Genomic DNA, 13,183 nt, shown 5'->3' on the forward strand with positions numbered 1-13,183 from the left:
CGGACGCTGGTGCTCGGCCTTAACTTGGCGACAAGTTAGGCACCTCTCGAGGAACCAAGCAACATCCCTCTTCATACAGGGCCACCAATACTCCTTCTTTAGGTCCAAATACATCTTGGTAGCCCCAAGATGGATCGAGAACTTCGATCGATGTGCCTCCTCCATCAAAATGGTACGCGTCCCGCCCACAAAAGGTACCCAAATCCGACCCTGAAACGTCATAAGTCCTCGACCGTCGGTAACAAATTCCGATACCTGACCAACCACCCGCTCCCTCTTTTGATTTTCTGATCTCGCAGCCTCAGCCTCAGCCCCTCGGATGGTGTCCAAAATCGGAGTCGTCACCGTCAACCTCAAACAGATGTCTCGCAATGGGGCACTCTCTGCCCTACGACTCAGGGCGTCGGCTACCACATTAGCCTTGCCCGGGTGGTACAGGATCTCGCAATCATAATCCTTTACCACATCCAACCATCTCCTCTACCGCATATTCAGATTTGGCTGATCCATCATGTACTTCAAACTCTTGTGGTCCGTGTATATCGTACACCGAACCCCATACAGATAGTGACGCCAGATCTTGAGGGCGAACACCACAGCCCCCAATTCCAAATCTTGGGTGGGATATCTCGTCTCATGAGGCTTTAACTGCCTCAATGCATACGCGATCACATGCCCTCTTTGCATCAACACCGCTCCCAACCCCGATATCGATGCATCACAGTACACCACAAAATCCTCCATCCCTTCCGGCAATGCAAGCACGGGAGCTTCGCACAATCTCTGGTGAAGAGTCTCAAATGAGGTCTGCTGCTCCGGACCCCATGAGAAAGTAACACCCTTCCGGGTTAACTTGGTAAGTGGCACAACAATTTTGGAAAAGTCCCTGATAAATCTCCGATAGTAGCCTGCCAGCCCCAAGAAACTCTGGATCTCCGCAGGTGACCTCGGCACTTCCCAACTCATCACGGCCTCGATCTTGGCCGGGTCAACCAATATCCCGTTCTGGTTAACGAGATGCCCTAAGAATTGGACCTCCCGTAACCAAAAATCGTACTTGGAGAATTTGGCGAATAGCCTCTCCGACCTCAGAACCCCGAGGAGCTCCCTCAAATGCTCCTCATGCTGCTCTCTGGTCCTCGAATACACCAGGATATCATCAATGAATACAATGACTGAACGATCCAACATCGGCCTACACACCCTGTTCATGAGATCCATGAATGCCGCTGGTGCATTGGTGAGCCCGAATGGCATCACCATGAACTCGTAATGCCCGTAACGAGTCCTAAACGTCGTCTTCTGGATATCCTCATCCCAAACTCTCATCTGGTGATATCCCGACCTCAAGTCAATCTTGGAGAACCAAGACGCCCCCTGCAACTGATCGAATAGATCGTCGATCCTCGGCAACGGATAACGGTTCTTGACCGTCAACTTGTTCAACTCCCGGTAATCAATGCACATCTGGTGTGAACCATCCTTTTTCTTGACAAAAAGGATCGGTGCTCCCCAGGGAGAGCTACTGGGACGGATGAACCCTTTCCCCAACAGCTCTTGCAGCTGTGAGGATAACTCCTGCATCTCTGGCGGTGCCAGCCGATATGGCGCCTTAGCGATAGGCGCAGCCCCGGGAATTAAATCGATACGAAACTCCACTTGCCTCTCGGGAGGTACGCCCGGCAACTCCTCGGGGAACACGTCCCGGAACTCACGCACTATCGGCACATCATCCACTGAACTTGGCCTCCCAACGGCCTCTCGTACATCCGTCACATAGGCCATGAATCCCTTGCAGCCCTGCTGCAAACTCCGTCTCGCTCTGGCAGCCGAACAGAATACCGAACCACCACGAGTCCCCTCGCCATAAACTGTCAGCACTCCCCAACTAGGATCTCGGATCGTCACCAACTGACGCTCGCAATCTATGACAGCCCCGAAACGGCTCAACCAATCCATGCCTACTATGACACATACATCCCCCATAGCAATTAGAATCAAATCAATCGGGAACTCCACCCCGAAGATCTCCAGCACGCATCCACGTATCACCTCGGTAGCACATACCTCACGCTCATCTGCTATGGAAACCCGCAGAGGTCGACTCAACGCCTCTCTCGGAATACTAAGGTGCCGACTAAAAGCTATAGATATGAAAGACCGACTCGCACCCGAGTCGAATAAAACCAATGCAGGTACAGAACTCACAAGAAAAGTACCTACGCACAACATATAGCAATTACAATATCATAAACTCAACATAAAATAGATAAAGAATACATACCCGCCACGACGTCAGGTGCTGCGCGGACCTCCTCCGCAGTCAGCTGGAAGGCTCTCCCCCTAGCCTTCGGTGCTTCGGCCTTCACTGGCCGGGTCTCGGTAGCTCGAACCACAGGTGCAGATCCCTGCGATGATCTCTGAAGCTGGGGGCACTCGGCCTTCCGATGGCCAGTCTGGTTGCAATGGAAGCAAACCGAGAACCATTCGGACAGTCCCTCGCAAAATGTCCTTCCTTCCCGCATTTGTAGCATACCCCAGTCTTACACGGCCCGTCATGGCTCTTGCCGCACTTCCCACAAGTGCGGCCCCTCGAACTGCCTGTCCTCGAATCAGCGGGCTTTGCCCGCTTGGCGGCCGGCTGCGACTGTGTCGGTCGCCGATCACCCCTCTACAACTCAGTCTCCTCCCTCGCCTGTGTCTCACGCTCGATCTCCCTCTTCCTGGTATTTGCCTGGAGCTCGGCAAATGTCTGATAAGTCGAGTTCGCCACGAACTCACGGATGTCCCTCCTCAAGATGTTCAGATAACGGCTCATGCGAGCCTGCTCAGTGGACAACAACTCCGGGCAAAACAACGCCCGCTCATGAAACATCCTCATAACCACTGTCACCGACTCGGTCCCCTGCTTGAGGGTCAGATACTCCTGAGCTAAACGTTCCCTCTCCACCTGGGGAACATACTCGTCACGAAACATCGCAGTAAACCTCTCCCAGGTCACTGCAGTCAGCTCAGCTGTAGAATAGCTCGCGGTCATGAATTTCCACCAGTCCTTCGCCCCCAAGCGAAGCTGGTTGAGTGCGAATCGCACCTTCAAGTGCTCCGGACACGAGCACGTATAGAAACACCCCTCCATGTCTGAGATCCACCTCATAGCAGCGATCGGATCCTGTGTACCATCGAACTCCGGTGGTTTCGTGTTGCTGAACTCTCGGTACAGCAACGAATCACCACCCTGGGGTCTCGCAGCAGCAACAGCTGCGGTGGCTGCAGCAACAGCAACATCAGTCAAAGCAGCGTAACGCTCGTCAAACGTCTCGATCAGTGTGGTCTTAATAGACCCAAACATCTCCGGAATCTCGGCTCTGATGGCAACGGCCACCTCCTCATGGATGAGCCGACGGATCTCCTCATCGCTCACCCCACTGCTCTCGGGGTTATGGCGTGTACCAACCATGATCAACCTCTGAAATACAACATAAGAAATATCAGGAATACTCTCGAGTATACTCACACTCGATAACTCAAACATCCTCTCTCCTGGTACTCCCAAGGATTCTTACTTGGACTGCGCACCAATCCGGTGTCTTCGATAGTACGGGCCCAATACTACCGTCCACATCGAATCGATATACAACCCAAGTCCTCCTCCTAGGATCCCAAATCATAAACACTCTACTCTCGCTATGCACTGGCTACTCTCAATAGCCCTCCCCTAAGCTCCTCGCTGCTACCTACTCACTCTCTCAAAGTGTCTCCTAGCAGCAGCGATCTCCTAAGCTAAGGCATCACATATCAGGCCCACTCTAGTCCTAATAGGAGTACCTAGCCCCTCTAACATGCACCACATAATATCTCATAACTCATAACATATAATGTAAATGTATTTTGGGGATTCACCATTCGGGCGCTGGCTGACCGTACACACCTTCCACTCTGCTCGTTTCCCAAAACCTCTTTTTCTTTTTAGAAAATTTTAGTTTTTATTTGAAAAATCCTCAAATACTCGGTTTGAGTTCAAATACGCCCGAAGGTGCATCCGAATCCCTCAAACCAAGGCTCTGATACCAACTTGTAACACCGTAAATTTTCAAAATAATTTTTCATTTTCAAATCACATAATGTATCACATCATAAATCAAAATCCATAATCAATTCTGTTTTCAAAAACAATCCCAAGATCTCTACATATAAAAATCTCCATCAGTGTGTGTACGTGTCAAGCCGTCGCCTTCCCACAGTCCTCGCTAGTACCTGAGACATCAAACATAACAACTGTAAGCATAAATGCTTAGTGAGTTCCCCAAAATACCACATACTGCAAATACGCCACTCGAGGCTAACCCGGCCCTCTGGTCAAGATGTCTCAGCGGGACCCTCCAGTCCCGCAGCTCGTCGGACCCTCTGGTCCAGTCATAGCTCATTGGGCCCTCTGGCCCGATCTGAATCGTTGAACCCTCCGGTCCGGTCTATATAGTCATACAACATACAAATAACACATAGCATACAATCTCATAAATAGCACATAATCTCATACATAGCACGTAGGACCCTCTGGTCAACTCTGAACAACCCGCACCAACTCGCCGAGTCTGGGATTGGACTCGAAGAGTGCACTCCATGCACAACCTCAAACGACCTTCTAAGGTCAGATCCACTCTAGTAACTCATAGATCCAGTCCCCTTAAGCTTATTGATCACGTAAAGTCCGAGTCTTGGTGCTCATTAAGCATCAAATAGCTCAATAATGGAGGTTTAGCCTCAAATACATAGATCCCAATCTAAAACCTCCATGGATGCACATACAGCTTGGGCCAGGAGGTGCTCTGGACCTCTATGGGTCTAGATTCAGAGCCATAACTCGCCAAGGGACCATGATGATGCTAGATCTAGCCACAAATGGGTTCAAAAACCCGAAATCTATATGAACATCACAATAACAAGGAAGGATTCGAATGGTACCTCAGATGTGACGTCCTGGACCTTAGCACTTCAAGAATCCACCCCTCTCTTGCTTCCTCTTGGCTGGATCTTCTCTTCCCTTGCTAGACAATAACTCCAAGAATCAACAATGGCTCCTTTCCTCACTTGAATCACTCAAACGTTCTAGGGTTTCACTCTGGGGACTAATGAGCGCAAATGACGGCCATAAGGCCCTTTAAATAGGCCACAAACCCGAGAAATTAGGGTTTCATTAAACGACGCAGACTCGCCGAGTCCACTAAGGCGACTCGCCGAGTCCGAGCATCAAACCGGATGAGAACCCGCGTCTTAACTCGGCGAGTCTACGCATCAACTCGCCGAGTCCCTTCTCAAAACTCAAAATAAGAATATTAATTAATATACCTGAAATCCCGGATGTTAGAGTTCATCTTGATGCTCCCCCTCAAAATGATATTCCTGTTGAATTTGCGAATGCTCCCCCTCAACTTCATGATTCATATTTTCATTCTCCCCCTCGAAAGTTTGCTCTCTCTATACATTGGTGAACGTATGCTCTCCCTCCATACGAACTTCAGGCACACTTTCGCAAGAAATTGACGTTGTAGTTATTGTTGAATCATCAATATGTTTTGAGGATTCTGATGTTTGATTATCAGGAGCATAAACTTCCGCATCAATTGCCCTGTCAGGAGTTCCAAAAATTAAGTCATAATCAAAATCATTTGTTTCTGTATTTTCAATCTGAGTATCTGAATCAACAAGAATTGATTTATGTTCAAATTTACTATCCGTTTGTTTAAAAAGTAATCATCAAAAGTTAAGTTGAAAGTTTCTTCAACTTTTCTTGTTCTCTTATTTAACACTCTGTATGCAACTGAATTTTGCGAATATACTAAGAAAATGCCTTCATCAGCTTTAGCTTGGAACTTGGTCAAATTATCTTTTAGATTCATTATAAAACACCTGCAACCAAAAACATGGAAAAATTTTACATTAGGTTTTCGATTGTTGAGTATTTCATATGGAGTGACATTGAATTTGCGATGAATGAATGACCGATTCTGAGTAAAACATGCAGTTGATACAGCCTCAGCCCAAAGATATTGAGGTAAGTTCGCATATGCTAACATGGTTCTGTCTGCTTCGCATAAAGACCTATTTCTTCTTTCAACAACACCATTCTGTTGTGGAGTATATGGAGATGAGAAATTATGCGAAATTCCTTTGTCTGTGAGAAAAGAGTCCAATGTTTGATTTTTAAACTCAGAACCATTATCACTTTTAAGTTTGCGAACACTCTTTGTAAGACTAATCTCAATCTTTTTGATAAAATCAATCATCGTCTGAGCAACTTCAGATTTTAACCTGAGAAAAAATACCCATGTGAACCGAGAAAAATCATCAACAATAACTAAAATGTACCGCTTTTTATTGATTGTAGCAACAGTCGACGGTCCACATAAGTCAATGTGAATAAGTTCCATTGGTTCCACGATTTTTGAATCTATCACAATCGGATGACCTTTTCTATGTTGTTTTCCTTGTTCGCAAGCTGCACACAAAGTATCATTGTCAAATTTTAGTATAGGTAAACCTCGAACTAAATCTTCAGTGACAAGTTTGCTAATGTTGCGAAAGTTCAAATGCGACAATCTTCGATGCCAAAGCCAGCTAACATCATTAGATGCCTTTGATAGTAAACACACAGCAGGATTGCCCACGATTGGTTTGATGTCCAGTGTAAAGATATCACCTGATTTCCAGTACCCTCAACAAGTTGCGAAACACTAATCAAGTTATGTTGAAGACCTTCAACATAAGCAACCATGTTAACTGTGAATTGTCCATTTGTGACTTTTCCATATCCTTTCACTTGACACTTGTGATTATTTCTAAATTTGACTACTCCAGCATTCTCCAAGCTTCTATAATCTCGCAAGTTTTCCTTTCTTCCAGTCATGTGACGAGAGCAACCACTATCAATATACCATTTTGCATCATATTGCTCGTCACATATCACCTGCATTTATTGAAAAAATTTAGGAACCCAAAACTTATTGGGTCCATCATTAGTAGTTTTGAACAAATTCATTGAATTTAAAAACCATGTTTTCACTTTGTCTGATACACTATCTATTAAATCAACATCATCAGATCTAGATATTAAAATATAGTTGTTCAATAGTTTTGGATTTCCATTGACTTTCATCTCATCCTTCACAACATTCACAACTTTGATAATTGGTTTCCATTTTTGTACTGGAACTTGCGAATCATGAGATGATGAACTACCAGTAGAAGAGTTATTCACGAACTTGTCAAATGCAGTCTATCTGTTGCTCTAAAAACTTCCCATTTTGATATTGTCTTCCTTTCCCTTCAAGCCAACGGTTGATCGTATAAACATCAGATTTTCCTTTTGTATACAAAACTTTGGTCGGTTTTGAGATCGGAGGATTTAGAAAATTTGGTAGTTTAGTTGAAAATTTTGGTTTTGCTTCAGTTTTGACATTCAAAGTTGATGAATTATTCGTTAATTTTCCAACATTATGAAATTTATGATTACTCACAAAGTTTTGCGAAGTCTCAAATTTTCTAATGTTGTCATATTTCCGAACAAATTTATCATTATTTTTCATTGGAATTCTGTCAACAGAATATATTGGTTTGTGAAAACTTGTATCCTTTTGTTTATATATTCTTTGAAATTTTGACTTTGAAATCTGTGATTTTTCAATTTTTGGTTTATCATTGGACACAACTTGCCAAAAGATTGCTTTTCTTGCTTTTCTTTTTTAAACATTATTTTCTGTTGAATAATTTCCAACCATCAATTTAAATTCATTAGAATTTAATTTCACTTGAATCTTTGGTTTTTCATCTTTTTCAAAAACTTTGTTTTCTTTTTCACCTTTAACCACCCATTTTTGTGATGATTTTCGTCCTTGAAAAACATAAGAATTTTGAGTTAAATTGTTTTCTACTGCATTTTGATTTGCAAAGAAACCTTCAGTAGTCGACCTTTTATTATTATTTTCAACCATTTTGTTGAATTCAGGTTTAATTTTCTCAACATTTCCAGTTGTGACAAAATGGTGTTATCTGTACATATAAAATTTGGATAACCCACAGTGTTAGTTTCTAAATAATGTGCACCTTTGTCATTAAGAATTTTGTCGAATTCTTTTGTATCAACAAACACTTGATCAACTACAATTCGTTGAGGTGTCTCATTTGAAACCTTCATATTTTCTTTGTCTTCATCAGTGTCATCAGTCTTCTAGCTTTCAACTTCCACATTATCAAAATTACAATGTTGCGAAGTAGAGGGTTTATCAGTTTCAACTTTTACTATCGAATCAACTATAATTTCTTTACCTTTGATCTTAGATGTGATATTAATGATTGACAATTGAGAACAATCAACCTCTTCTTCCTCTTCGATCTCACTGATTTCACTCACATTATCTGAATTGTCATTGACATCGGCATAATTGAGTTGAGAATCAAGAGTTGAAGTTTCGGTTTTCTTTAAGATTTTCACTTGTTCATTCTTTGTCAAACTTTCATTGACAATACTAACCAACTCATCAGCATTCAAGAATTCATCAATTTTGACAATACCATATGCGAATCTATCATCAGGTATTTTGTCAAATTGTGCAATTGTGTTTTCGCAATCATAAGAAACAACATCAACTTTTTCACGTTCATATTCAAGAAAAGGTAAAAGTTTCCTATGTTGTTCTTTGCTAATTTCAGATGAATGATGTAAAGCAGTTAATTTTGCAAACAAACGCTTAGCAGAGTTACAGTAGATATTTCTTTGTGCTAGTAACAACCTAACTTCATTTCCAAGATTGTCCCCATCACAATTTACATTTTTGATCTGCAATTCAAGTTTGTCTACTCTGCTTCGTTTTATTTCTAATTCTCTCCGTGTCTCAACTAGTTGCATATTTAAATTTTGAGCTTCAGTACTAGCAGACACAATAACATAATCAAAATAAGCCACAGTATCATCAAATGAAGTAATTTCAGCATCATAAGCAGATAAAGGAATATTAAAAGATTCAAGAATAGCACGTACCTTGGTGGTCATTGGAGATTTGTCTGTGGATTTGGACAAAAAGCATCGTCCTGCAACATTCTCTTCGCAATTGTCTTCAAAGCTTGCGAACATTGCACCATGAGTTGGATTCCTCATTTCTTCATCATCAGATCCTGAAGACCAGATCTGATATGTTTCACTCTCTTCTTCATCAGACTCTCCTTTTGCAACTAATGACATTCCTTTCGCCTTCGCACGCACTTCTTCGAGCTTTTCGAAATAGTAGGCTTCATGTTTAATTTTGCTCTTCTTCTCCTATTTCTTTCTCAGCATGCAATCAGTTGCGAAGTGATTTGCACCATTGCAGTAGTGACAATAAATTCCCGAATCACCTTTTAACTTCTTCACATTCTTTGCATCTTTTTGCTTTTCATCAATCTTTTCCAATTTCTTCTTCTCCTCACCTCCAGATTTTGCGACACCACTCTTCGCATCATTTGACTTTCCTTTTGGATTGAAAGGCTTTTTGAAAAATTTCTTAACTCTGTTGTTTGAGTAGAATACAACAACTTCATCATCAGAGTTCATTAAGAAGCCTTCATTGTCTGAACCATCTGTTTCATTAGTATCAACCTCTGAAACCTTTTAAACAAAAGCCAAAGGACCTCCTAGACTTTGTTTTGATTCTTCTAACATTTCTGAAACTTCACTTTCGTGTGTTTTCAGCTGGTTGTATCAAAACTTTGTTGATTCTTTATCATCATACTCATACTTCGCCATTCCTTGCGAAGGCCCATGATGAATGTTAAATTAAATTCCATGAGAGACCTTGTGATTCCATACCTATTGCAGCGATAAACAAGCTCATTCAGACGATCATAGTAGTTTTCGAGAGTTTCAGCATCCTTTTGTCTGAATTCCTTAAGTTCAACAAGACATTGCTTCACAGAGTTGATCTTCGTCTTCTCGCTACCTTGATACTTCTCTTTCAAAGTGTTCCAAATTTCCTTTGCTATTTTACAACTACGAATGTAATTGTAAACTACAGGAGGCAAAGCACCTCTTAGTTCCCTCATGCATCTCTTCTCGTTCTTCTTCAAGCGGTTTTGTTGTTCAAAAACTTCAGCTGTTGTAGCAGATTGTCCAATTGGTTGAACATTTGCAGGAGCTTGAACTGTTCCATTGATACAATTCCAAAGTTCTTCATTTATTCCATTTAATTAATCATCCATTCTATCAGCCCACTGATCATAGTATCCAGGGATTAACATCGGAATTTTGGTTGAAGAACCAAGTAAGTGAGAGAAATAAGTCATGGTATTCATGTTGAAGTTCGCCATTGATGAACACGAGAATTTTAGAAAGCTTGAAAAACTTGATGAATTTGTGAATTGATCAAATGAAATGATCACTGATTGCTAATCGATCACTCGACTAAACAATTCAAAAGCATAATTGATTCAAATCTGAAGATCAAGAGTGATTTTCAAAACCAAAATGCGCGGAAAATTTTGAGTAAAGTTACTACTCAAAAAGCAAATGATTCTAAAACAAAAATCAGATCAATGCAGTTTGAATCCTGCTCTGATACCAATTGAAGCGAATTGTTATCGAGATTTAGAAAGCAATCATGGTTGAATGAATGAAAAGAATGAACACAGAGAGTAAATATTAATCAGATCTTATATTGATGAAGAGCTGATTACAATGTTTAAGCAGAATGCATACTCGTGAAAAGCTTATTCTACTTCTAACCTCAGTCCCTATTTATAGGCAACCTGAGTGTACAAAAAATATACTAAGTCTAGAGCAATACGCTTCGCACAAAACATGACTTAGTAAAATAACTAACATGCGAAAACAAAGAAACAAACAGTTCGACTTTTTACAACTTTTAGACTCTACACCTAATCATGTCTACAAGTTGGACAAGGCGTTGTATGGGTTACATCAAGCTCCTCGAGCATGGTATGCGACCCTAACAAAGCATTTGCTCAAGCATGGATACTCTAAACGCACTATTGATCAAACTTTATTCATCAAGCATGTGGGTAATGATCAGATACTAGTTCAGATCTATGTTGACGACATTATCTTCGGGTCTACCTGTCCAAAGCTTTGCAAAGAGTTTAAAGGCGTGATAAAGAAGTGATTTAAGATGAGCTCTCTAGGTGAAATGACCATGTTTCTGGGCTTCAGGCCAAACAAAGTTCAACTGGAATCCTGCTACATCAAGCTAAGTATGTGGAGGATATTCTTGAGAAGTTCGGGTTTAAAGACGCAAAGCCTGCATCGACACCAATGGCTGAAAGACCCCTGCTGAATCCAGATATTGATGGCGAATCCGTAGATCAAACTCATTATAGATCGATGATCGGTTCCCTGATGTATCTCACTGCAAGCTGTCCCGACATCATGTTTAGAGTGTGTCAATGCGCTCGCTATCAGGCTAATCCTAAACTTTCACATCTTATTGTTGTTAAAATGATTTTTCGGTATATGAAAGGCAGCCCAAAATTGGGTCTTTGGTATCCAAAGAATTCGGAATTTGATTTATATGCTTTTGCTGACAGTAATTATGGAGCCTGTGAGCTTGACAGGAAATCCACATCAGGAGGGTGCCAATTCCTTGGTGATAGGCTAGTGTCGCGGCAGTGCAAGAAACAACATACTGTCTCTACCTCAACAGCAGAAGCGGAATATGTTGCTGCATCAGCTTGTTGTTCTCAAGTTATCTGGATCCAACATCAGCTGTTGGACTACGGTTTGAATTATCTAGAAACCTCAATTCATTATGATAATGAGGCTGCTATTCAAATTACTAAAAATCTGGTCCAACATTCCAAAACCAAGCACATTGACATCAAGATTCACTTTATCATAGATTGTTATGAGCGTTCGCTCATTCGGCTAGAACAGGTTCCCACTGCCAATAATGTGGCGGATCTGTTCACTAAGCCGTTTAACAAAGCTCGATTCGGTGTGCTTGTGGGATTTTTGAAAATGAATCGTTTTGAGGATTAATTTTTGTTATTATTTAGGTTTGTTTAAATTTGAGCACTTCAGTCATTTCATTCTCTTCCATGCACAAATTTAGGGGGAGAAATAAACAAAACCAAACAAAAAATTGAAAATTTAAAAAAATCCAAAAACATTCTGCTTCTATTTTTATTTTTTCAGAAAACTTTCAAAAATCCAAAAATATTAAAAATTCAGAAAAATAAAAAAAATTGGTGCATAAAGTTTTGCATGTTGATGAAGGACTGGGAAGTGATATTATCAAGTGATAACAAGCAATCTAAGTCTGCGTAACGTACCCAAAGTTGAAGGGTCTATGCTCTGGTTTGATGCGTCAGTAGGCACGAAAGATTCTAAATGGACATGACTAGGCAGTGTTGAACTTAGGAAATCTATAGACTTGACAAATCTTGACCTAGTTAGATCCATTTAGCCTGACAATACGACGCTTGGATAGGTTGAGCGGGGAGATATATATGGGAATCTACTAGTCACGTTAAAGAACTTGTACTTGGAACCGTGGATTAACTTTTCCTCGATGTGCGGATTCTGTCCTTAATTCCGGTATTGATGGGGCGACTGGTGAATTCCGATAAATTAGGTCTGTAGAAGGTTATATTCTTTCTTTCTATCTGTTAGTCATATGTTACCTCCTCTGCGAAACTCAAAATCCGACCTAGACTGTAACATATGCAACTCTATTTCTCTACATCTTCTATCTATGCAATTCTTTCTATCTGTTAGCCATATACTATCTCCTTTACGTGACTCACAATCCGACCTAGTACACAGTATATGCACCATTATACTTGTCAATCCCTCTAAAACTTCAGTTAGTCATATGTTTCACCCTCTGCGTGATTGGAAGAGATCTGACCCGGGTGTATAGCATATGCATTCTAAATCTATCTTCTCTCTTTATAATTGTCTACTCACCCAATGTAAGGAGTATTCTGGAAGTCTTTGATTGCTGGGGCATTTCAGGAAGCGGGAAACACATTCTAGTACAATTAAAATTGAACATATACAGATTGTCTATACATCTCGCTGCTCAATTTAGGTGGACAACAATATCACTGGTCGTCGTCAGCTGAATGGTCCTTAAGATATAGTATCTAGGAACTTAGGATCAGATATAGTATCTAGGAACTTAGGATCACTTTGTCTTAC

This window comes from Lactuca sativa, chromosome 2 (assembly GCF_002870075.4).
Source record: "Lactuca sativa cultivar Salinas chromosome 2, Lsat_Salinas_v11, whole genome shotgun sequence".
Taxonomy (NCBI): Eukaryota; Viridiplantae; Streptophyta; class Magnoliopsida; order Asterales; family Asteraceae; genus Lactuca; species Lactuca sativa.